This window comes from Triticum dicoccoides, chromosome 1A (assembly GCF_002162155.2).
Source record: "Triticum dicoccoides isolate Atlit2015 ecotype Zavitan chromosome 1A, WEW_v2.0, whole genome shotgun sequence".
NCBI classification, from domain to species: Eukaryota; Viridiplantae; Streptophyta; class Magnoliopsida; order Poales; family Poaceae; genus Triticum; species Triticum dicoccoides.
The window spans coordinates 43773264-43798161 of NC_041380.1; positions in this window are offsets into that span (position 1 = coordinate 43773264).

The following is a 24898-nucleotide window of genomic DNA, read 5'->3' on the forward strand; positions in this document are numbered from 1 at the left end:
TAGACACCACAAGGAGAAGAGGAGCGGGCTGGCCTTGCCCTCCTTCATCCTTTCACCGAACAGCTCAAGGAGCATTCTATAGCTACCCATCGAGCTAGTGATCATGCGGAGACCCCGCAGAGCAGCATTAAGGGTGTTACCTCCACGGATAGCCCTGAAGCTGGGTAAGATTCGCCGGCGTGCATGTCTTCGCCTTATCCCATTTCCAGGCACCGGCGATGTTTTATTGGCTCCCACAATGATAAGCCATCCATTGGCATATGTTGCACCAACCACCCGACAGCCACCTACCGACGCCGCGCCGCCGTCTTCATCGTCGTCGTCCACCAGCACCGCCCGCTGTAAGCGGCCGCCCACTCCCTCCCGTTAGATTGATCATCGACGGCTTAGATTAGATTGGTTTAGTGGTTTTTTTAGTTGAACCGGTACGCGGTTAACCGCGGTTCTTATTTTAAAGACTACCGGTCGGTTTCCTTTAGACCATGCGGTTTTATTTAAACTGAGCATCGGTTTTTATTTAGTTAGCCGCCGCCGCTATTTTTCTTATTTAGCGGCCGTTCGCTGTATAGCCTCCGCAGCAGACACTGCTCGGCCAACAACGAGCCGCCACGCGCCAGGGACCTGTTGGTGATAACTTTCTTCACTATTTAGTCCCTGTAATTAGCAGATTAGTCCCTGATCTTAGATTAGCCATAAATTTTAAACCGTAGATCCAAACTCGTTGAAACCAGCGGCAAATTCTTTGTATTGTTTAGATCTATCCGGTACTATAATTTTTGCAAACTTTTGTCAGATTAAAATTTCAATTTATTCAGATTCGAATCTGAACTTCAAATGGCCATATCTCCCAAACCGTAGCTCTGGTTAAGTTGATTCCTTTTGCATGCTGTCATCTTAGCAAAACCCTATCACCTGGACCTTTGTTACAATAATTTTCACACACTAGAATATGCCGTTTAAAATTTTTACTAGTATTCATAGTATGCACTATATTCCACATCACTCTTTGAACCATAGGCCTATGTTGTTTTGCACTTGGAATATTTCTGTAGTAGCTTAGTGTGTTGTATGTTCATTTGGTTTTTCCGAGACTTTTTGCTATGCATGTTGTTTTGGTTCTCTAGAATGTTTGCTTATGTTTGTTTATCTTCTTTGCGATAGATTGCCCGGAGTGCGAAGCAGAATATTATCAGTCTTTAGAATTCAACCAGCAGTACCAAGGCAAGTTGCATCTTGATCATGTTTCATTACCTATGTTTTTATTATGCACTTAGTTCTTTGCGGTAGGACTGCATGGTAGGAAACTGGTGCCGCATGACTTTTCTTTTCACCCAGTAGTTCATTGAGGTAGGTCTGAACCATATAACTTTGTCACCATCGATTTACATTATGTGGCTATGCTAAGTAGACGTGGATTGGGGAGTGATCATTGTAAAGTTTGAGTGACAATGTAGTAAATAGGACCTAAGTTAATTAATGAACTACCTAGGCGGAAACTTGTGGGAATGGTGGCGAAGTACAGTGGGGCACGCATGGGAAATCCATGGTGGTGCACCACTAGTGGACCGTCCGCTCAGGCTCAAAGAGATCAATCGTATTCCCATGTCTAGAAGCTTATGTGTGCAACCACAAGCCAATATGGGCTCTGGCTTAGTTGAGTAGTTAGTGTGACCCCTTCCGGAATGGGCTAGCAGATGTAGAATGATGTAGGTGTACCGGCCTATCCGTGGGTTAAGGGGGGGGGCATTTTCGAAAGGCTATGTCTCGATCTTCCAAACATGGAGGTGGTCGGGTCTTGTGGGGAAAAGTGTGCAACCTCTGCAGAGTTTCAACCTAATCGATTAGCCGTGTCCCCGGTTACGGACAACTTGAGCATCTAGTAGTGGAAATGTTGGGAGATCTCCTCACCCTTAATTAAACAGTTGGGTTTTAAATGAAACTTGGGAACAGATGGAGTTGGGTTTGCCAACTCATCCCATGCAAATGTGTAGTAGTAGAATAACATCTTTTCTAATAGGGGAAAACTAGCTTTATGCAAAAACTAAACTTAGAGCTTTCCACCAGCCAAATTGCATGTACAAGTAGGTTCATTACACTTATGATGTGACTTGCCAATACATTCAATGTACTGACCCATATGGCTGCAACTTATCATGTTGCAGATATATCCGACGAGGATTAAGGTGTGATAGGTCGATGTTCTACACTCAACCTTGCTCGTGGAGTTGGACTCATTTAATTCTTTGCTTCCGCGGTATTTGCTTATTGGCTCTATGCTCTATTTTATAATAAATGTATTGCTCCTGGACTATCGATGTAATAAAGAGATGTGTGTTATTTTTGTTATTTCATCGAGTACTGTGTGTGCTAGCAAGTTGATCCAGGGACTAGCTCGGTAAGCACAAAGACTTCGACTCTTACCGAGTCGGGTCGCTACAAGATGGTATCAGATCACACATTGACTGTAGGACACGACCCCTAGAAATGGAGAAAAGCCATAGGATAAAAACTATATTTTTCATTTTCCATATATATCCTTTGGTCTCTTACCTTCTCTGCTTCAATACTAATTTTTTTCTCTTTTTCAAAATATAGATGTCGTCCGCCCTTGTTGAGTTCGAGCAGCCCGATGAGACCATGCCCTTTGGAAGGCAGCTGGTGAAGATCACGAAGCACCTGGAGATTGGGCTTCCCACATTCACTGGAATCTTCATGGCCACCCTGCCCGAGAAGACACGTTGGAGGATCGATGCTCATATCCCTGGACGCATCCTCAGAAACCGCACCAAGCCCATTGATTTCCATGTGGATACCGCAACATGGGGCTTGGGCAGGGGTATTGCTACTCACATTGGTCTCGGACACATTCGAGAGGTGTATGACGAAGACCTCAAGAGGACCTCCTTTGTGATGTACGGACGCCACGACGCAAATGGAGATGTGGTGCGTACCCTGGAGTACGAGACGATAGCATCCCATATCCAGGTCATGGAGGAGAACATTCGCATGATGGAGCTGGAGCTGTCCGACAACATGGTCGTCATCAAGAACCTCATGACCCGCAAGGTCGAGCTAGAGGAGGAGCTCTAGGATGCTCGCATCGAGCACGAGGGAGAGCTAGACGCACTGTAGGAGAAGATCGACGACCTGAAGCTTGAGCTTGAGGAGGCCGAGGAGACGCTGGATGAAGGGGAAAACATCCAGGAGGATCACTCGTATGGTGCCTATGTCAGCCAGGAGAGGGACCAAAATGATGAGCTCGGAGATGACGACACGAAGAGCGATGCAAGGACACCCGATGTCGACATGGTTGAATGGTCCTCATCCAATGAGAGTTAGATTTTATACCACCATGAGAACTTAGAAATTCAATTTCGTTATCCGATTAGTTTTATTTTATTTGTAAGACCTTGTCAAATCTTGTGACACGACTTACCTTAGGTTTGATTATTCGTGTGAACCTCTTTGTTCGAAATTTAATTGGAGTGATTTGAAGTTTTAATGCTATCATGTGCATATGGGTAGTGTGATTTTACTCACTAGGCCTTGTTCTATTCTAACTCCTCATCCACTCCGAAACCCATCAGATGCCTCCAAGACATGACCCCGGATTCAACTTTCCGCCGGAGCTTACACAATTGATCCAGCAACAGAATGCTCTTATGCAGATGCTCATTCAGAACCAGAACCAGAACCAGAACAACAACAACCCACCGCCGACACCCCCGGTTGACAGTCTTACCCATTTTCTGAGGCTGAACCCACCCATGTTCTCCAGCAACACGGAGCCGATCGTCGCAGATGACTGGCTCCGCAAGATAGGAAGGGAGCTGGCCACGGCAGGATGCAATGATGCAGAGAAGGTGAAGTTTGCTACTCACCAGCTGGATGGACCGGCAGCTGCTTGGTGGGAGAACTACACCACCGCATATCCCATGGAGAATGTGACTTGGGCTCAGTTGCAGCGGGCGTTCCGCACTGCTCATGTCTTAGCTGGAGCCATGAGTCTGAACAAAAAGGAGTTCCACAGCTTGCGCCAGGGAGGACGCACAGTATCTCAGTATGTTGATGAGTTCAGTAAGTTGGCCCGTTACGCCCCAAAGGACGTGGCCACTGATGCAGCCAAGAAGGAGAAGTTTCTGGAGGGACTGAACGATGAGTTGGGAGTTCAGTTGACTGTGGCAACATTTGCGGACTATCAGGTGCTTCTTGATAAGGCTACCATTCTTGAAGGCAAGCACCAGCAGATGGAGAATCGTAAGAGGAAGTACGGTCATGGGAAGTATAACTCTGGAGTTCAACAGAAACCCTGCTATAGCCCGTACTCAGGAAGTTCTGGATCAGGCACTAGCAAGTTTGGAGGGAATCACCATAACCATGGAGGCCACATTCATCATGGAGGAAATGGACACAACCACCATGGTCACAAGCAGGGCAATGGCAATTGAGGAAATGGCAATCAACAACATTTCAGTTCTTCCACACTGATGAAGGACCTCAGTCACATTGCCTGCTTCAAGTGCAAGAAGACAGGTCACTACTCCAATGAGTGCCCTGAGGCGCAGAATGGAAATGGAAATGGCAACGGGAATTCTGGAGGCAAGAAGCCCAATCCTTTCACTAAGGGGCATGTGAATCATGTCAATGTGGAAGAGGTTTATGAGCAGCCTGACGCAGTGATTGGTAAGTTCTTGGTTAATTTATTTCTAGCACTCATTCTTTTTGACATTGGTGCATCGCATTCATTCATATCAAGGGGATTTGTTGATAAACATAAGTTGCCTATCATAGCTCTTAACTCACCCATTCTAGTGAGTTCCCCAAGAGCCGAGTCTATGGCTAGTCAGGGATGTTTCCAACTGCCTTTGAACATAGGGGGACATGTTTTTCCCATAGATATGATTATACTAGAATCGCAAGGGTTGGATGTAATCCTAGGGATGGATTGGATGTCCAAGTATGAGGGAAACATTGATTGTGCTAGTAGATCGATTTTTCTCACCACCCCAGAGAAGAAGAGGATCAAGTACGTATCCAGGCTTAAGCCTAAGAGGACTCAGGTGAAATCTCTTACGGGAGTTGTCCAGGAAGAAGTACCAGTGGTGAAGGATTATCCCGATGTATTTCCGGATGAGTTACTGGGTATGCCGCCAGATCGGGAGATTGAGTTTTTGATTGAGTTGCTGCCAGGCACAGGGCCTATCTCCAAGAGGTCGTATCGAATGCCTGCTATTGATTTGGAGGAAGTCAAGAAACAGACTAAGGAGTTGCTAGAGAAAGGGTATATTCGCCCGAGTTCATCACCTAGGGGAACCACAGTACTTTTAGTGGAGAAGAAGGATGGAACCTTGAGAATGTGTGTGGATTACCGCTCTTTGAATGAGGTGACCATCAAGAATATGTGTCCCCTACCGATGATCAATGACTTATTTGACCAGCTAGAAGGACCTAGTGTTTTCTCCAAGATCGATCTTCGATCGGGTTATCACCAATTGAAGATCTGTGAGAAGGATATACCCAAGACAACTTTTACCACAAGGTATGGGCTTTATGAGTATACGGTCATTCCCTTTGGTTTGACTAATGCCCCTGCCTATTTTCTGAACATGATGAACAAAGTATTCATGGAGTTCTTGGATAAGTTTGTTGTGGTATTCATTGATGACATATTGGTTTACTCCAAGAATGAGGAGGAACACGCTGAACATCTGCTTTTTATTTTGGAGAAGCTCAGGGAGCATCAACTTTATGCCAAGTTCAGCAAGTGTGAGTTTTGGCTCAAGGAAGTCATATTTCTTGGACATGTAGTGTCAGGTGAAGGGATTGCAGTGGACCCTACCAAGGTAGAGTCAGTCACAGAATGGAATGCACCCACCACAGTTGGCCAGATACGTAGTTTTCTTAGACTTGTAGGATATTACCGGAGATTTATTGAAAATTTCTCCAAGATTGCCAGGCCTATGAAAGCGTTGTTGAAAAAGGACACCAGGTTCGTTTGGACTGAAGAGTGTGAAGCCAGCTTTCATGATTTGAAGAAGCATTTGGTTACAGCCCCAGTGTTAATCCTGCCTGACGTACACAAGGACTTTCAAGTGTATTGTGATGCTTCACGTCAAGGACTTGGAGGTGTTCTTATGCAAGAGGGGAAGGTTGTGCTTATGCTTCACGACGGCTTCGACGTCATGAGTTGAACTATGCCACGCATGATTTGGAGTTGGCAGCTGTAGTGCATGCACTCAAGACATGGAGACACTATCTTATTGGGAATCGTTGTGATGTTTACACGGATCACAAGAGTTTGAAGTATATCTTCACGCAGAAGGAGCTGAATCTCAGGCAAAGGAGATGGTTGGAACTTATAAAGGATTATGACATGAGTCTACATTATCATCCAGGAAAAGCCAATGTTGTGGCAGATGCTTTGAGCCATAAGAGTTATGTTAATACCCTTATAGCAGGAGGTTTACCTCAGGAGTTATGTGATGAGCTTAGAGACCTTCAGTTGGAAATAGTTCCAAGAGGTTATGTTGCCGCACTCAAGGTGTAGTCCACCTTGTTGGGAAGAATCAGAGAAGCCTAGAAGTTGGACCAAGGTATTGCTGAGATCAAAGAAATGATGAGCAAAGGGAAAGCAGAAGGATTATGTGAGGATGAACATGGAACCATATGGTTTGAGCAACGGATTTGTGTACCCAATGACCCGGAGATCAGGAAGTTGATTCTTCAGGAGGCTCACGACTCCCCATATTCGATACACCCAGGCAATACCAAGATGTATTTGGACTTGAAGGAAAGTTTTTGGTGCGCTGGTATGAAGCAAGAAATTGCTGAGTATGTGGCAATATGTGATGTATGTCAGAGAGTAAAGGTAGAACATCAGAAACCAGCAGGATTACTTCAGCCGTTGCCGATACCTGATTGGAAATGGGATAAACTTGGTATGGACTTTATCACGGGGTTACCCAGGACCCGTTCAGGTTATGATTCCATTTGGGTGATAGTTGATCGTTTGACCAAGGTTGCTCACTTCATTCCAGTGAAGACCACCTATACAAGTGCTAAGATGGCAAAGATATATATGACCAGGATCGTATGTCTGCATGGAGTTCCAAGGAGCATCATACCAGATAGAGGAACACAGTTTACCTCCAAGTTTTGGAAACAGTTACATGAAACTTTGGGTACCAGGCTAGAGTTCAGTACAACCTTCCACCCACAGAATCATGGGCAGACAGAGAGAGTCAATCAGATTCTAGAGGACATGTTGAGAGCTTGTGCGCTAGATTATGGGTCTAGTTGGGATGATAACTTACCCTACGCAGAGTTCTCGTACAACAACAGCTACCAAGCCAGTTTGCAAATGGCCCCTTTTGAGGCATTGTATGGAAGGAAATGCAGGACACCTTTGATGTGGGATGGAGTTGGAGATTGCAAATTGTTTGGACCTGATTTGATCAGGGATTCTGAGGAGAAGGTCAAGTTGATTCGTGACAGACTTAAGATAGCCCAGTCAAGGCAGAAAAGTTATGCCGATGCTAAACACAAGGAAGTGATCTATGAAGTGGGAGATAGAGCATATCTTCGAGTGTCTCCACTTCGAGGTATTAAGAGATTTGGAGTCAAAGGAAAGTTAGCACCATGATTTGTGGGACCATACAAAGTTCTGGAACGTAGAGGAGAGGTCGCATACCCGTTGGAATTACCAGGGGATTTGTCGGGAGTTCATGATGTGTTTCATGTTTCCCAGCTGAAGAAGTGTCATGCAGAGATGGCGGACATTCCTTTGAGAGATACCGTGCCACTGGAGGCAATTCAGTTGGAGAATGATCTGACTTATGAGGAGAAACCTATTAAGATTCTTGAGACTGCAAAGAGAATCACTCGTACCAAGATCATCAAGTTCTGCAAGGTTCAATGGAGTCATCACACCAAGGAGGAAGCTACTTGGGAACGAGAGGAAGATCTTAGACCGGACCACCCACACCTTTTTGCTGGCCAACCCGAATCTCGAGGACTAGATTCATCTTAACGGGGGTAGGTTTGTAACATCCCAATTTATTAAATTTGGATGTTAATAGAATCATCCAATGCATATCATATTTCTCTGCATTTTGGAGTTTTTGAAATATTCAAATAATAGTTTTCCACTCGAGAAAAACAAATGAGAGGGGATAAGATGACTTCCTCAAAATATAAAAAGAGTGGGAAATTTTATTTTGAATATTACTTTAGGTTTTGGAGTTGATTGGCATTTATTTTATTTGCAAAAAGTGCATTAGTTGCATTAGGAAATTATTTTCAAAATGTTCTGTGCTTAAGTTAATGTTCATTAGGCTCTAAATATTATGTAGTTATTTTAGAAATTTATTTGGTGTTTTTAGAAATTCTTTTGAATTAGTTATGAGCCACTTTGGTCTCCTATTAAAAAAAACACGCACGCAGCCTGGACCGAAACTGGGTTTGGCCCAGGAGCGCCCGACCGGCCCACTTGACCATTTTGGCCCAAGGCCAGCGCCCCAGCGCCCGCGCGCCCAAAAACCTCTCGTACCGGTCGACCGCCCGCGCCCGCCCTCCCTAGCCTCCTCTCGCTACCGTTGCCAGGCGGGCCCCACCCGTCAGGCCGTCCTCAACCTCCCGCACCGCGCGGGATAAGCACTCGCCGCCGCGCTCCCGCAACCGCCGGCCGCCTCTCTCGTGGATAACTCTTATCCGTTGACCCCGAGCCCTCTGACCTCTCCTATATAATGGCCAGGACCCCCTCTTCCCTCCTCGCTGTCCCGCTTCTCCCCACGCCGCCCATAGCCGCCGCTGTCGTCGTTTGCATCTTGCCGGAGCCGCGCCGCTCCGTCGTCCTTTCCTCGCCAGTAAGCCACCATGGCATCCATCTTCTTTGTCAAACGACTTCCCTCGGCAAGGCACACCCGTTTGACAAATTTTTCTCACCTAGGTCCCGCCGGAGACGACGCCCCAACGATGCCCGACCTCGCCGGAGCCCACGGAGCACCGCCGCCTTCGCCCCGCCGACCCCGACGCCCCTGAGGAGCCCTGACGCCACCATCCAGACGCCCAAGCCACGCCGCACCTCCACGTCTTCTTCCCTATCGCCGAGGACCGCCGTAGCCACTGCCCCGCCACCTACCGACGCCGCGCCGCCGTCTTCATCATCGTCAGCCACCACCACCGCCCACTGTAAGCCGCCGCCCACTCCCTCCCGTTAGATCGATCATCGACGACTTATATTAGATTGGTTTAGTGGGTTTTTTAGTTGAACCGGTACGTGGTTAACCGCAGTTTTTATTTTAAAGACTACCGGTCAGTTTCCTTTAGACCGTGCGGTTTTATTTAAACCGAGCGTCGGTTTTTATTTAGTTAGCCGTCGCCGATGTTTTTCTTATTTAGCAGCCGTTCGCCGTATAGCCTCCGCAGCGGACACTACTCGGCCAACCTTGAGCCACCACGCGCCAAGGACCTGTTGGTGATAACTTTCTTCACTATTTAGTCCCTATAATTAGCAGATTAGTCCCTGATCTTAGATTAGCCATAACTTTTAAACCGTAGATCCAAACTCGATGAAACCAGCAGCAAATTCTTTGTATTGTTTAGATCTATCCAGTACCATAATTTTTGCAAACTTTTGTCAGATTCAAATTTCAATTCATTCAGATTCGAATCCGAACTTCAAATGGCCATATCTCCCAAACCGTAGCTCTGATTAAGTTGATTCCTTTTGCATATTGTCACCGTAGCAAAACCCTATCACCTCGACCTTTGTCACAAGAAGTTTCACACACTAGAATCTGCCCTTTAATATTTTTACTAGTATGCATAGTATGCACTATATTCCACATCACTCTTTGAACCATAGGCCTATGTTGTTTTGCACTTGGAATATTTCTATAGTAGCTTAGTGTGTTGTATGTTCATTTGGTTTTTCTGAGACTTTTTGCTATGCATGTTCTTTTGGCTCTCTAGAATGTTTGCTTATGTTTGTTTATCTTCTTTGCGATAGATTGCCCGGAGTGCAAAGCAGAATATTATCAGTATTTAGAATTCAACCAGCAGTACCAAGGCAAGTTGCATCTTGATCATGGTTCATTACCTATGTTTTTATTATGCACTTAGTTCTTTGCGGTAGGACTGCATGGTAGGAAACTGGTGCCGCATGACTTTGCTTTTCGCCCAGTAGTTCATTGAGGTAGGTCTAAACCATATAACTTTGTCACCATCGTTTTACATTATGTTGCTATGCTAAGTAGACGTGGATTGGGGAGTGATCATTGTAAAGTTTGAGTGACAATGTAGTAAAAAGGACCTAAGTTAATTAATGAACTACCTGGGCGGAAACTTGTGGGAATGGTGGCGAAGTACAGTGGGGCACGCATGGGAAATCCATGGTGGTGCACCACTAGTGGACCGTCCGCTCAGGCTCAAAGAGATCAATCGTATTCCCATGTCTAGAAGCTTACGTGTGCAGCCACAAGCCAATATGGGCTCTGGCTTAGTTGATTAGTTAGTGTGACCCCTTCTGGGATGGGCTAGCAGATGTAGAATGATGTAGGTGTACCGGCCTATCCGTGGGTTAAGGGGGGAACATTTTCGAAAGGCTATGTCTCGATCTTCCGATCATGGAGGTGGTCGAGTCTTGTGGGGAAAAGTGCGCAACCTCTGCAGAGTTTCAACCTAATCGATTAGCCGTGTCCCCGGTTATGGACAACTTGAGCATCTAGTAGTGGAAATGCCGGGAGATCTCCTCACCTTTAATTAAACATTTGGGTTTTAAATGAAACTTGGGAACGGGTGGAGTTGGGTTTGCCAACTCATCCCATGGAAATGTGTAGTAGTAGAATAACATCTTTTCTAATAGGGAAAAACTAGCTTTATGCAAAAACTAAACTTAGAGCTTTCCACCAGCCAAATTGCATGTACAAGTAGGTTCATTGCACTTATGATGTGACTTGCCAGTACATTGAATGTACTGACCCATATGGCTGCAACTTATCACGTTGCAAATATATCCGACGAGGATTAAGGTGCGATAGGTCGATGTTCTACACTCAACCTTGCTTATCACTCATTTGGCTGCAACTTATCACTCATTTACTTCTTTGCTTCCGCAGTATTTGCTTATTGGCTCTATGCTCTATTTTGTAAAAAAATCATTGCTCCTGGACTATCGATGTAATAAAGAGATGTGTGTTATTTCTGTTATTTCATCGAGTATTGTGTGTGCTAGCAAGTCGATCCAGGGACTAGCACGGTAAGCATAGAGACTTTGACTCTTACCAAGTCGGGTCGGTACAGAAATACCGACAGGTATAGCAGTTGATTTATCAGCCATTTGCAAAGATATTTCAGTAGGTGTCAACTTATTCAAATCAAGTCTACGATATAAAGAGAGAGGCATAACACTAACACCGGCTCCAAGATCACATAGAGCAGTTTTAACATAGTTTCTTTTAATGGAGCATGGTATAGTAGGTACTCCTGGATCTCCAAGTTTCTTTGGTATTCCACCCTTAAAAGTATAATTAGCAAGCATGGTGGAAATTTCAGCTTCCGGTATCTTTCTTTTATTTGTAATAATATCTTTCATGTACTTAGCATAAGGATTGGTTTTAAGCATATCAGTTAATCACATACGCAAAAAGATAGGTCTAATCATTTCAGCAAAGCGCTCAAATCCTCATGATCCTTTTTCCTGGATGATTTGGGAGGAAAAGGCATGGGTTTCTGAACCCAAGGCTCTCTTTCTTTACCATGTTTCCTAGCAACAAAGTCTTTCTTATCATAACATTGATTCTTTGATTGTGGGTTATCAAGATCGACAACAGGTCCAATTTCTACATCATTATCATTACTAGGTTGAGCATTATTATGAATATCATCATTAACATTTTCATTAGGTTCATGTTCGTTGCCAGATTGTGTTTCAATATCAGACTTAGGGATGTCATTTGGATTATCAGGTGGTTCAGCAATAGGTTCACTAGAAGTTTGCATAGTTCTATCATTTTTCATTTTCTTCCTTTTAGAAGAACTAGGTGCATCAATTTTGTTTCTCTGAGAATCTTGCTTAGTCCGCTTAGGGTGGCCTTCATGATACAAAGGTTCCTGAGTCATTCAACCAGTTCTAGTAGCCACTTTAAAAGCATAATCATATTTCTTACTATTCATCTCATTGAGCAATTCTTTTTGAGCTTTAAGTACTTGTTCTACTTGAGTGGTAACTATAGAAGCATATTTGCTAACAAGTTTAAGTTCACCTCTAATATTAGCCATATAATCACCCAAGTATTTAATGATATCAGCATCTTGTTTTAATTGTCTACCAAAATAAGCATTGAAGTCTTCTTGTTTAATCATAAAATTATCAAATTCATCCAAGCATTGACTAGCAATTCTAGCAGGAGGGATTTTAGCTTTATCATATCTATAGAGAGAATTTACCTTTACTACCTGTGTCGGGTTATCGAGGTCTGGAGGTTCTTCAAAAATAAAGGATCAATATCATATGTTTCTTCAACAGACGGTAAATTAAGTCCATGTATTTCTTCAATAGGAGGTAAATTCTTAACATCTTCAGCTTTAATACCTTTTTCTTTCATGGATTTCTTTGCCTCTTGCATATCTTCAGGACTGAGAAATAGAATACCCCTCTTCTTTGGAGTTGGTTTAGGAATAGGATCATTAATTGGAGCAGGAGCTGGCTCAGGAGGTGCCCAATTACTTCCATTTTTCAACATATTATTCAATAGAATTTCAGCTTTATTTGGTGTTTTTTTCCCTGAAAAGAGAACCAGCACAACTATCCAGGTAATCTTTGGAAGCATTGGTTAGTCCATTATGAAATATATCAAGTATTTCATTTTCCTTAAGAGGATGATCAGGAAAAGCATTAAGTAACTTGAGAAGCCTCTCTCAAGCTTGTGGGAGACTCTCTTCTTTAATTTGCACAAAGTTGTATATTTCCTTTAAAGCAACTTGTTTCTTATGAGCAAGGAAATATTTAGCAGAGAAGTAGTAAATTATATCCTAGGGACTACGCACACAACCAGGATTAAGAGAATTAAACCATATCTTAGCATCACCCTTTAATGAGAATGGAAATATTTTAAGGATATAAAAGTAGCGAGATCTCTCATCATTAGTGAACAGGGTGGCTATATCATTTAATTTAGTAAGATGTGCCACAACAGTTTCAGATTCATAACCATGAAAAGGATCAGATTCAACCAAAGTAATTATATCAGGATCAACAGAGAATTCATAATCCTTATCAGCAACACAAGTAGGTGAAGTAGCAAAAGCAGGTTCAGTTCTCTTCCTAGCATTTCGAGCTTGCTTATTCCATTTAGCTAATAACCTTTTGAGTTCGTATCTATCTTTGCAAGCTAAAATAGCTAAAGAAGTTTCTTGATCAAATAAATAACCCTCAGGAAAAACAAGTGATTCTTCATCATCACTTTCATCTTCATAATCAGATTCAATATTTTCAATCTCTCTAGCCCTAGCAAGTCGTTCCTCGAGAAAATCACTAAGTGGCATAGTAGTATCAGACATAGAGGTAGTTTCATCATAAGTATCATGTATAGCAGAAGTAGCATCATCAATAACATGCGACATATCAGAACGAATAGCAGAAGCAGGTTTAGGTGTCGCAAGCTTACTCATAACAGAAGGTGAATCAAGTGCAGAGCTAGATGGCAGTTCCTTACCTCCCATCATAGTTGCGTGATAAATTGTTGTCTTAGCGTCTTTCAAATTATTCATAGTGTCCAGCAGATATAAATCCCAAGTGACTCAAAGAATAGAGCTATGCTCCCCGGCAACGGCGCTAGAAATTAGTCTTGATAACCCACAAGTATAGGGGATCGCAACAGCTTTCGAGGGTAGAGTATTCAACCCAAATTTATTGATTTGACACAAGGGGAGCCAAAGAATATTCTCAAGTATTAGCAGCTAAGTTGTCAATTCAACCACACCTGGAAACTTAATATCTGCAGCAAAGTGTTCAGTAGCAAAGTAATATGATAGTGGTGGTAACGGTAACAAAAGAGTAACGAAAGCAAAGTAAAGTTTTTGGTATTTTGTAGTGATTGTAACAATAGCAACGGGAAAGTAAATAAGCGTAAACCAGTATATGGAAAGCTCGTAGGCATTGGATCAATGATGGATAATTATGCCGAATGCGGTTCATCATGTAACAATCATAACATAGGGTGACACAGAACTAGCTCCAATTCGTCAATGTAATGTAGGCATGTATTTCGAATATAATTCTATGTGCTTATGGAAAAGAACTTGCATGACATCTTTTGTCCTACCCTCCCGTGGCAGCGGGGTCCTAATGGAAACTAAGGAATATTAAGGCCTCCTTTTAATAGAGAACCGGAACAAAGCATTAGCACATACTGAATACATGAACTCCTCAAACTACGGTCATCACCGGTAAGTATCCCGATTATTGTCACTTCGGGGTTAACGGATCATAACACATAATAGGTGACTATAGACTTGCAAGATAGGATCTAGAACTGTCATATATTAATGAAAACATAATAGGTTCAGATCTGAAATCATGACACTCGGGCCCTAGTGACAAGCATTAAGCATAGCAATGTCATAGCAACATCAATCTCAGAACATAGTGGATACTAGGGATCAAACCCTAACAAAACTAACTCGATTACATCATAAATCTCATCCAACCCATCACCGTCTAGCAAGCCTATGATGGAATTACTCACGCACGACAGTGAGCATCATGAAATTGGTGATGGAGGATGGTTGATGATGACGACGGCGACAGATTCCCCTCTCCGGAGCCCCGAATGGACTCCAGATCAGCCCTCCCGAGAGGTTTTAGGGCTTGGCGGCGGCTCCATATCGTAAAACGCGATGATTTCTTCTGTCCTATTTTTTCTCCCTGAAAGCAGTTATATAGAGTTGGAGTTGGAGTCGGGGGGTTTCCAGGGGGGCCACGAGGTAGGGGGCGTGCCCTAGGGGGGCACCCCCCCACCCTCATGGAAAGGGTGTGGGCCCTATGGTCTTCATCTTTGGCGAGGATTTTTTATTATTTATTGTAAGATATTTCGTGGAGTTTCAGATCATTCCAAGAACTTTTGTTTTCTGCACATAAAACAACATCATGGCAATTCTGCCGAAAACAGCGTCAGTTCGGGTTAGTTCCATTCAAATCATACAAGTTAGAGTACAAAACAAGGGCAAAACTGTTTGGAAAAGTAGATACGTTGGAGACGTATCAGGGCCCCGTCCTTGGAGGCATCTTTGCCTCGCGCCTAGCTGCACACTTTAACATACCCATCAGACATTATGAGAAATAGGAAAAGTTGTTGCCTAATATTTTTCTAGATTATAAGAGCATGGTAGCGGATGATTTTATTTTTAATAATAAGAAGAAGTTGCTTAACTATAGACTGATTTTTGGTAAGAATAACTTTGAGACTATTACCATGCCTGCTCCTCCTTTGTTTATCATATTTTCAGGCAAGTACCTTGTTTTGCGGGAGGACGTTTATGCATTCTGGAGCATGATACCAGCTCTAGAGCCGGAGACGGAACCACCCCAGGACCCTTATCGGTAGTCAATTTATCAGTGGAATCCGGAGGAGATTGCCAACCAGTGGCACCCAGAGGACACTCCCCCTTACACCGGAGAGGGCTACTCTGATCCATGGGCATATACCCACTTAGGCCAAAAGCCTAAGCTTGCGGGACTACGTATCTCTCACCGACATTACATTCCTGTTCACACACTCATGCTAGTTGTCGGTGCTCATACTTTTTCATTGTAATATCCATGCTAGTTTATTTCCCTTTTTATGCTTTCTTCTTGTGTGTTTGATAAACCTTAAGAAAAACCAAAAATTTAGTTGTAGCTTTTAGTTAGTTTACTTTCTATGCCTGTAGTAGTAATAACTAAAAAGAAAACCCAAAAAGATTTCTCGTTCTTCTTTTGCTTGTTGGGAGCTTTCCCGTGTAAATAGTTTTATTTATTTTCTTGTTCTTTGATGGTCGAGAGGAGAAGACCATAATGAAAATGTTGAGTGGCTCTCATATGCATTATTGTTGATCTAACAAAGAGCCCATATTACCTTGTCTTCTCTCTTGAATTGAATGCTTGCAGATTCCAACTTAGTCTAATGCATGTGCACTATTATTATTATCCACACTATTCGGTCGTGCATGTGAAAGGCAATAATGATGATTATATGAAAAACTTATTGAGATGAGAAAAGCTGGTATGAACTCGACCTCTCTCATTTTTGTAAATACGATTAGTTCATCATTCCTGATTCAGCCTATTATGAATAAACATGTGTGCTATGACAATTAGAGATTGTAGTTTCTTATGCCATGCTTAATTAGCTAGGAGCTTATAATGGTTTACCTTGCGTGCCAACATGCTATTAAATTGGTTGTGAAGTGGTATGATGGGGTGGTATCCTCTTTTGAATTATTCGAGTGGCTTGACTTGGCACATGTTCACGCATTTAGTTGAAACAAAATCAACATAGCCTCTACAATATTTATGTTCATGGTGCATTATATCATACTCATGCTCGCATTCGGTGTTGATTAATTTTAATGCATCTTCATGACTGTTGTCGCTCTCTAGCTGGTCGCTTCCTAGTCTTTTTCTAGCCTTCACTTGTACTAAGCGGGAATATTGCTTGTGCATCCAACTCCATAAGCCCCAAAGTTATTCCATATGAGTCCACCATACCTACCTATATACGGTATCTACGTGCCGTTCCAAGTAAATTTGTATGTGCCAAACTCTAAACCTTGAAATAAACATTCTATTTTGTATGCTCAAACAGGTCATGTATCAACTAGGGCTGTCTGTATCTTCCATGCTAGGCACGTCCCATGCTTTATGCAAATCAAATCCAAAAAACTGCAAACAAAACTCCCCCGGGACTCTTGTTAGTTGGAGGCACTCGTTGTTTCGAGCAAGCCATGGATTGATGCTTGTTGGTGGAGAGGGAGTATAAACTTTACCATTCTGTTTGGGAACCGCCTATAATGTGTGTAGCATGGACGATATCGAGATCTCTCGGTTGTTATGTTGACAATGAAAGTATACCGCTCAAAATATTATTCATATCTATTTCAAAACCAAGCTCTGGCACCTCTACAAATCATGGCTTCCCTCTACGAAGGGCCTATCTATTTACTTTTATGTTGAGTCATCATCCTCTTATTAAAAAGCACCAGTTGGAGAGCATCGCTGTCATTTGCATCCATTACTGTTAGTTTACATTGAGTATGATTTGACTCGATCTCTTTTACCATGAATTACAATGTTTAGTCAGTCCTTGATCTTTAAAGGTGCTCTGCATTTATGTTTTGCGGTCTCAGAAAGGGCTAGCGAGATACAATGTTGTTATATCATATTATGATTGTTTTGAGAAAGTGTTGTCATCCGAGATTTATTATTATTGCTCGCTAGTTGATTATGCCATTGATATGAGTAAACATGAGACCTAAATGTTATTGCAAATGTGGTTAGTTCATAATCTTTGCTGAAAACTTGAATGCTGGCTTTACATATTTACAACAAGAGCAAACAAAGTTTGTAAAAGTTTTTCTTTATCACTTTCGGTTTATCAACTGAATTGCTTGGGGACAAGCAAAGGTTTAAGCTTGGGCGAGTTGATACGTCTCTGTCATATCTACTTTCCAAACACTTTTGCCCTTATTTTGGACTCTAACTTGCATGATTTGAATGGGACTAACCTGGACTAACGTTGTTTTCAGCAGAATTGCCATGGTGTTATTTTTGTGCAGAAATAAAAGTTCTCAGAATGACCTGAAAATCAACGGAGATTATTCTTGGAATATATAAAAAATACTAGAAGAAGAATCCACGTGAGGGGACCCACACCCTGTCCATGAGGGTGGGGGCGCGCCTACCCCCCTGGGCGCGCCCCCTACCTCGTGGGCCCCTGACACTACACCGACCTCAACTCCAACTCCATATATTCGGGTTCGGGGAGAAAACAATCAGAGAGAAGGATTCATCGCGTTTACGATACAGAGCCGCCGCCAAGCCCTAAACTCTCTCGGGAGGGCTGATTTGGAGTCCGTTCGGTGCTTCGGAGAGAGGAATCCGTCGCCATCATCATCATCAACCTTCCTCCATCACCAATTTCATGTTGCTCACCGCCGTGCGTGAGTAATTCCATCGTGGGCTTGCTGGACGGTGATGGGTTGGATGAGATTTATCATGTAAGCGAGTTAGTTTTGTTAGGGTTTGATCCCTAGTATCCACTATGTTCTAAGATTGATGTTGTTATGATTTTGCTATGCTTAATGCTTGTCACGAGGGCCCAAGTGCCATGATTTCAGATCTGAACCTATTATGTTTTCATCAATATATGAGAGTTCTTGATCCTATCTTGCAAGTCTATAGTCACCTATTATGTGTTATGATTCGTTAACTCCGAAGTGACAATAATCGGGATACTTATCGGTGATGACTAAAGTTTGAGGAGTTCATATATTCACTATGTGCTAATGCTTTGGTCCAGTACTCTATTAAAAGGAGGCCTTATTATCCCTTAGTTTCCATTAGGACCCCGCTGCCACGGGAGAGTAGGACAAAAGATGTCATGCAAGTTATTTTCCATAAGCACGTATGACTATATTCGGAATACATGCCTACATTACATTGACGGACTGGAGCTAGTTCTGTGTCACCCTATGTTATGACTGTTACATGATCGATCGCATCCGGCATAATTCTCCATCACCGATCCAATGCCTACGAGCTTTTCCTATATTGTTATTCGCTTATTCACTTTTCCGTTGCTACTGTTACAATCACTACAAAACCCAATAATACTACTTTGCTACCGTTACCACTATTATCATATTACTTTGCTACTAAATAGCTTGCTGTAGATATTAAGTTTCCAAGTGTGGTTGAATTGACAACTCAGCTGCTAATACTTGAGAATATTCTTTGGCTCCCCTTGTGTCGAATCAATAAATTTGGGTTGAATACTCTAACCTCGAAAACTGTTGAGATCCCCTATACTTGTGGGTTATCATAATCCTGTCCTGAAAGTCATGTTATTAGACCATGGAGAACCTACGAACTATGAAGAAGCTATGATGGGCCCAGATTCCGACAGATGGCTTGAGGCCAAGAAATCTGAGATAGGATCCATGTATGAGAACAAAGTGTGGACTTGGGTGGACTTTCCGAATGATCGGCAAGCCATTGAGGATAAATGGATCTTCAAGAGGAAGACGAACACTGATGGTAGATTTACTATCTACAAAGCTCGATTTGTTGCAAAAAGGTTTTTCGACAAGTTCAAGGTGTTGACTATGATGAGATTTTCTCACTCGTAGCGATGCTTAAGTCTGTCCGAATCATGTTAGCAATTGCCGAATTTATGAAATATGGCAAATGGAATTCAAAACTACATTCCTTAGTGGATTTCTTAAAGAAGAGTTGTATATGATGCAACCAGAAGGTTTTGTCGGTCCTAAAGGTGCTAAGAAAGTGTGAAACTCCAGCGATCCATCTAAGGACTGGTGCAAGCATCTCGGAGTTGGAATATATGCTTTGATAAGGTGATCAAAGCATATGGTTTTATACAGACTTATGGTGACGCATGTATTTACAAGAAAGTGAGTGGGAGCTCTGTAGCATTTCTGATATTATATGTGGATGACATATTGTTGATTCGAAATGATATAGAATTTCCGGATAGCATAAAAGGATACTTGAATAAGAGTTTTTCAATGAAAGACCTGAGTGAAGATGCTTACATATTAGGAATCAAGATCTATAGAGATAGATCAAGACGCTTAATAAGACTTTCAATGAGTACATACCTTGACAGAAGTTTGAAGGAGTTCAAAATGGATCAGTCAAAGAAGGAGTTCTTGTCTGTGTTTCAAGGTGTGAAGTTGAGTAAGACTCAAAACCCGACCACGGCAGTAGATAGAGAGAGAATGAAAGTCATTCCCTATTCCTCAGCCATAGGTTCTATAAAGTATGCCATTAGTTTGGCAAGAGGGTACAACAGTGATCTAGGAGTAGATCACTGGACACCGGTCAAAATTATCCTTAGAGAACTAAGGAAATATTTCTCGGTTATGGAGTTGATAAAGAGTTCGTCATAAAGGGTTACGTCGATGCAAGCTTTAACACCGATCTGGATGACTCTGAGTCTCAATCTGGATACATATTGAAAGTGGGAGCAATCAGCTAGAGTACCTCCATAAAGAGCATTGTAGACATAAAAATTTGCAAAATACATACGGATCTGAATGTGGCAGACCCGTTGACTAAACTTCTCTCACAAGCAAAACATGATCACAGTTTAGTACTCTTTGGGTGCTAATCACATAGCGATGTGAACTAGATTATTGACTCTAGTAAACCCTTTGGGTGTTGGTCACATGGCAATGTGAACTATGGGTGTTAATCACATAAACATGTGAACTATTGGTGTTAAATCACATGGCGATGTGAACTAGATTATTGACTCTAGTGCAAGTGGGAGATTGAAGGAAATATGCCCTAAAGGTAATTATAAAGTTGTTATTTTATATTTCCTTATATCATGATAAATGTTCATTATTCATGCTAGAATTTTATTAACTGGAAACTTGATACATGTGTGGATACATAGACAAAACACTGTGTCCCTAGTAAGCCTATACTAGACTAGCTCATTAATCAAAGATGGTTAAGTTTCCTAACCATAGACATGAGTTGTCATTTGATAACGAGATCACATCATTAGGAGAATGATGTGATGGACAAGACCCATCCGTTAGCTTAGCATATTGATCGTTCAGTTTTATTGATATTGCTTTCTTCATGTCAAATACATATTCCTTCGACTATGAGATGATGCAACTCCCGGATACTGGAGGCATACCTTGTGTGCTATCAAACATCACAACATAACTGGGTGATTATAAAGATGCTCTGCAGGTATCTCCGAAGGCGTTTGTTGGGTTGGCATAGATCGAGATTAGGATTTGTCACTCCCAATATCGGAGAGGTGTCTCTGGGCCCTCTCGGTAGTGCACATCATAAGAAGCCTTGCAAGCAAAGTGACTAATGAGTTAGTTACAAGATGATGTATTACGGAACGAGCAAAGAGACTTGCCTATAACGAGATTGAACTAGGTATGAAGATACCGATGATCGAATTCCGGGCCAGTAACATACCGATTGACAAAGGGAATTACGTATGTTGTCATAACGATTCGACCGATAAAGATCTACGTAGAATATGTAGGAACCAATATGAGCATCCAGGTTCCACCGTTGGTTATTTACCAGAGAGGTGTCCTGGTCATGTCTACATAGTTCTCGAACCCGTAGGTTCCGCACGCTTAACGTTCGATGACGATTTAGTATTATATGACTTATGTGATTTGGTAACCGAGTGTTGTTCGGGGTCCCGGATGATATCACGACCATGACGAGGAGTCTCGAAATCTTTGACAGGTAAAGATTGATGTATAGGACGATGGTATTCGGACACCAGAAGTGTTCTGGAGTGTAATGGGTACTTATCGGGTCACTGGAAAGGAGTTTCGGGCACCCCCGACAAAGATATGGGCCTTTTGGGCCAAGTGAGGGAAGAAACCAGCCCTGGTATGCCTGTATACAGGCCAACCCTATGAGGAGGTGAAGGAAAGAGGGGAGGGCAAGGAAAGTGTGGATTAGGATTCCAACTTCCTTCCCTCTCCCCCCCCCCTCTTTCATTCCACCTTGGTTATATATGGCAGGGGGGCGTGTGGCTTGGGAGGGACTCCAAGTAGGATTCCTCCTACTTGGGGGCCTCCTATGGCTGCTCCTCCCTCCTTCCCACCTATATATATGAGGATGGGGCGCCTAGCACACAACATACAATTGCCTAGCCATGTGCGGCGCCCCCTCCACAGTTTATACCCTCGGTCATATCTTCGTAGTGCTTAGGCGAAGCCCTGCGAGAGGATCACTTCACCATCACTATCACCATGCAGTCGTGCTGACAGAACTCATCTACTAACTTGATGTCTTGCTGGATCAACAAGGCGAGGTACATCACTGAGCTGAGCGTGTGCAGAACTCGGAGGTGCCGCGCATTCAGTACTTGATCGGTCAGAGCTAGAAGAAGTTCGACTACATCAACCGCGTTGACAAATGCTTCTGCTTCTGGTCTACAAGGGTACATAGACACACTCTCCCCTTCTCGTTGCTATGCATCTCCTAGATAGAACTTGCGTGAGTGTAGGATTTTTTTTTGAAATTGCATGCTATGTTTCCCAACAATGACTCAGTTGGAGGCAGTACTATGGATTCAAAACAAGGAGAATCATTTCGGGAAAAAATTGATTGCATGGAAATAGGAGATTCAATATGCCCTTCGGTATTTTACCGGGAGTGATGCAACCTGGTGGAAAATGGATCAAGCCATACAAGGATGCAACGAGCAAAAACTTGGGAGGAATTCAAGAAGACTCTGTTGAGATACCGTCTTATTCGGAAGCACTATGATAACCCCAAGCAGAAACCTTGTGCCTACAAGAGTTGTGGAGAAATAGGACACACCAATGAAGAACACAAGGATGGATGCCCTCATTGTGTAGGAAATCACCCAGCTGAAGAATGCCCGACTGGGCAGGTTACTTGTTTCCTGTGTGAAGGAGCTACTCATAGCCCGGCCCAGTGCCATATCTACCCCAAGGTACAAGAAATTACCAAGCAGTAGAAAGACTCCCTCAGGGAAAGTTTGGAAGAATCCGTGATGGAGGAAGTTATTGAAGACCCTGACAGAGAAGGCCTAAACAAATTTTACGCTCATGCCTACTATTCATGTGGAGAAGAAGGACATTTTTCATTGTATTGCACAAAGGAAAGAGAAGAGTATCCCGGAGACTTCCCGACAGCAGAAGTGAAGTTTTATCCTCGGGAAATAGGAGCTCTGATCATTACAAAGAAATCCAAGAAGAAAAAATGAAGGCATCCCCAGAACAACCCAATTTATGCAGAAAAGGACCTGAGTAATATCACCTATTTCACTAGCAAGGATTTGGGTCATTACGCTGACAAATGTCCAGAAAAGAAGCTAAAAACTCAAGGAGCGTACATAATCACAAAGAAGCCCCGAGACATGTCAGAAGTCATTTGTTTTTGCTGCAAGGAAGTAGGACATTTTGCTATGGAATGTTCAGATCAGAAGAAAGTTGGAGCTGAGTAGATGGAATTTTGATATTGGTAATAAGTGTAGTAGGAAGGAAACTTATTTTGATGAGTACAATGAGCTGGGTTATGTAATGGGTGCTCAGAGGTTGTAATGAATTCAAGATATCAATAAAGTTAATGTGTTATGATTTCATATGTTGTATTATATGAGTTTTTACTCTATGTACAAAGATTTTGGACCAGTTTCGAGGATATGAGAAATATGGTCTATGGATGGATTTGTGAATTTCATCTAAGGGTGGTAGTACCCTATGAAGAACACTAGATCAATGGAAAGGAAAATGTGTCCCAGAGATAGGAGTTTGGACAAAACGAGTTGGAGTTTTATCTTTGATATGATTTTATGAGGAAATGAAGTACTATTGGATTTAAAGGTGGTGTAACGATGGAATAGGGAACAATAATAACTCCAAGGAGGAGTTAAAGTTGTACTAGTGTTGAAGTGGGTCGTAACCCACAAGCCCAGGATTTGAAAATGTACAGACATAGCCTTGATGAAGGAAGAAATTTGGAAGAAGTTGTGCTTTCATCAGCACACGTTTCGTAGGAGGTTACGCAAAAACCCAAGAGTTTTGAAGAAAACGTTAAATGTCTTGTCCATCTTACAGAAACAATGGATTTACCCGAACCCAGTTCGAGGACAAGAGAAATTCTACAATGCTTGTGAGAAAGCCCGAGTGTTAGAATTACGAGATACGCTAAAACTTATACAAGGTAATGATCTGGGTGCGGAATGGATTGATCACCATACCGACATACTCTTATAATTCACTATTTGGAATAGTAAATCTAGAGTGACTTACCCATAGTAGAAAGACAATGATTTTACAACCTTGTTTAAACCTTAGAATGGTAGGACGATGAAACCCTGTACAGGCAACCGTTGCCAACCATGGGACATACGGTCAGATTTCAACCCCGACCATTTTCCTACAGGAGAAACCATAAATTGTTGACCACCAGGAGGTTTCGATAGTTGTTTAGTATTGGCGACAGACCTGTCAGATATGAAGACCCAGTCTCGGAAGAACCTCAGCAGGATGAAAGGACACGTGTTTGAGGAAAACATTGTGACCCTACCAGAAGAGCCTTAGTGAAGGAGTTATTCCAAAGAGTATGAGAAGACCGACACCATCAACTCAAAGAGATAGAGTACATGAGTTCTGTTGGAAACATAACCCTTCTTTTAAGTGTGGTAGCACACTAGACCATTCCGATCAATGATTCGCTGGAAGACCCCCACACCCTAACCTTTTCTTTCTAGCCTCTTCGAATCTCGAGGACGAGATTCATTTTAAGTGTGGTAGGTTTGTAACATCCCAAAATTATAAATTTTGGAATGTTGTATTAAATAAATAACTATGGTTGTTTGTCTGATTGTTGAGTGATTGATTGTGTGAAATTGGGTGAAATTCAAAACTTTCTGAAAGTTTAATGAGAGGGAATGAAATGACTTTCCCAAACTTTCACTTTGCATTTTGATCCTTAGGAATTCAAATTCATTTCATCACAAAACCCTGGAGTGAAGATGACATGACTTCTTCCATTGGAATAAAAAGGTATTTTGAAACGATTGGAATTACATCTGAAAATATTTCAAATTCAGAAACTTTATGCAACTCAATGATTTTCATGAGAGAAGATAAA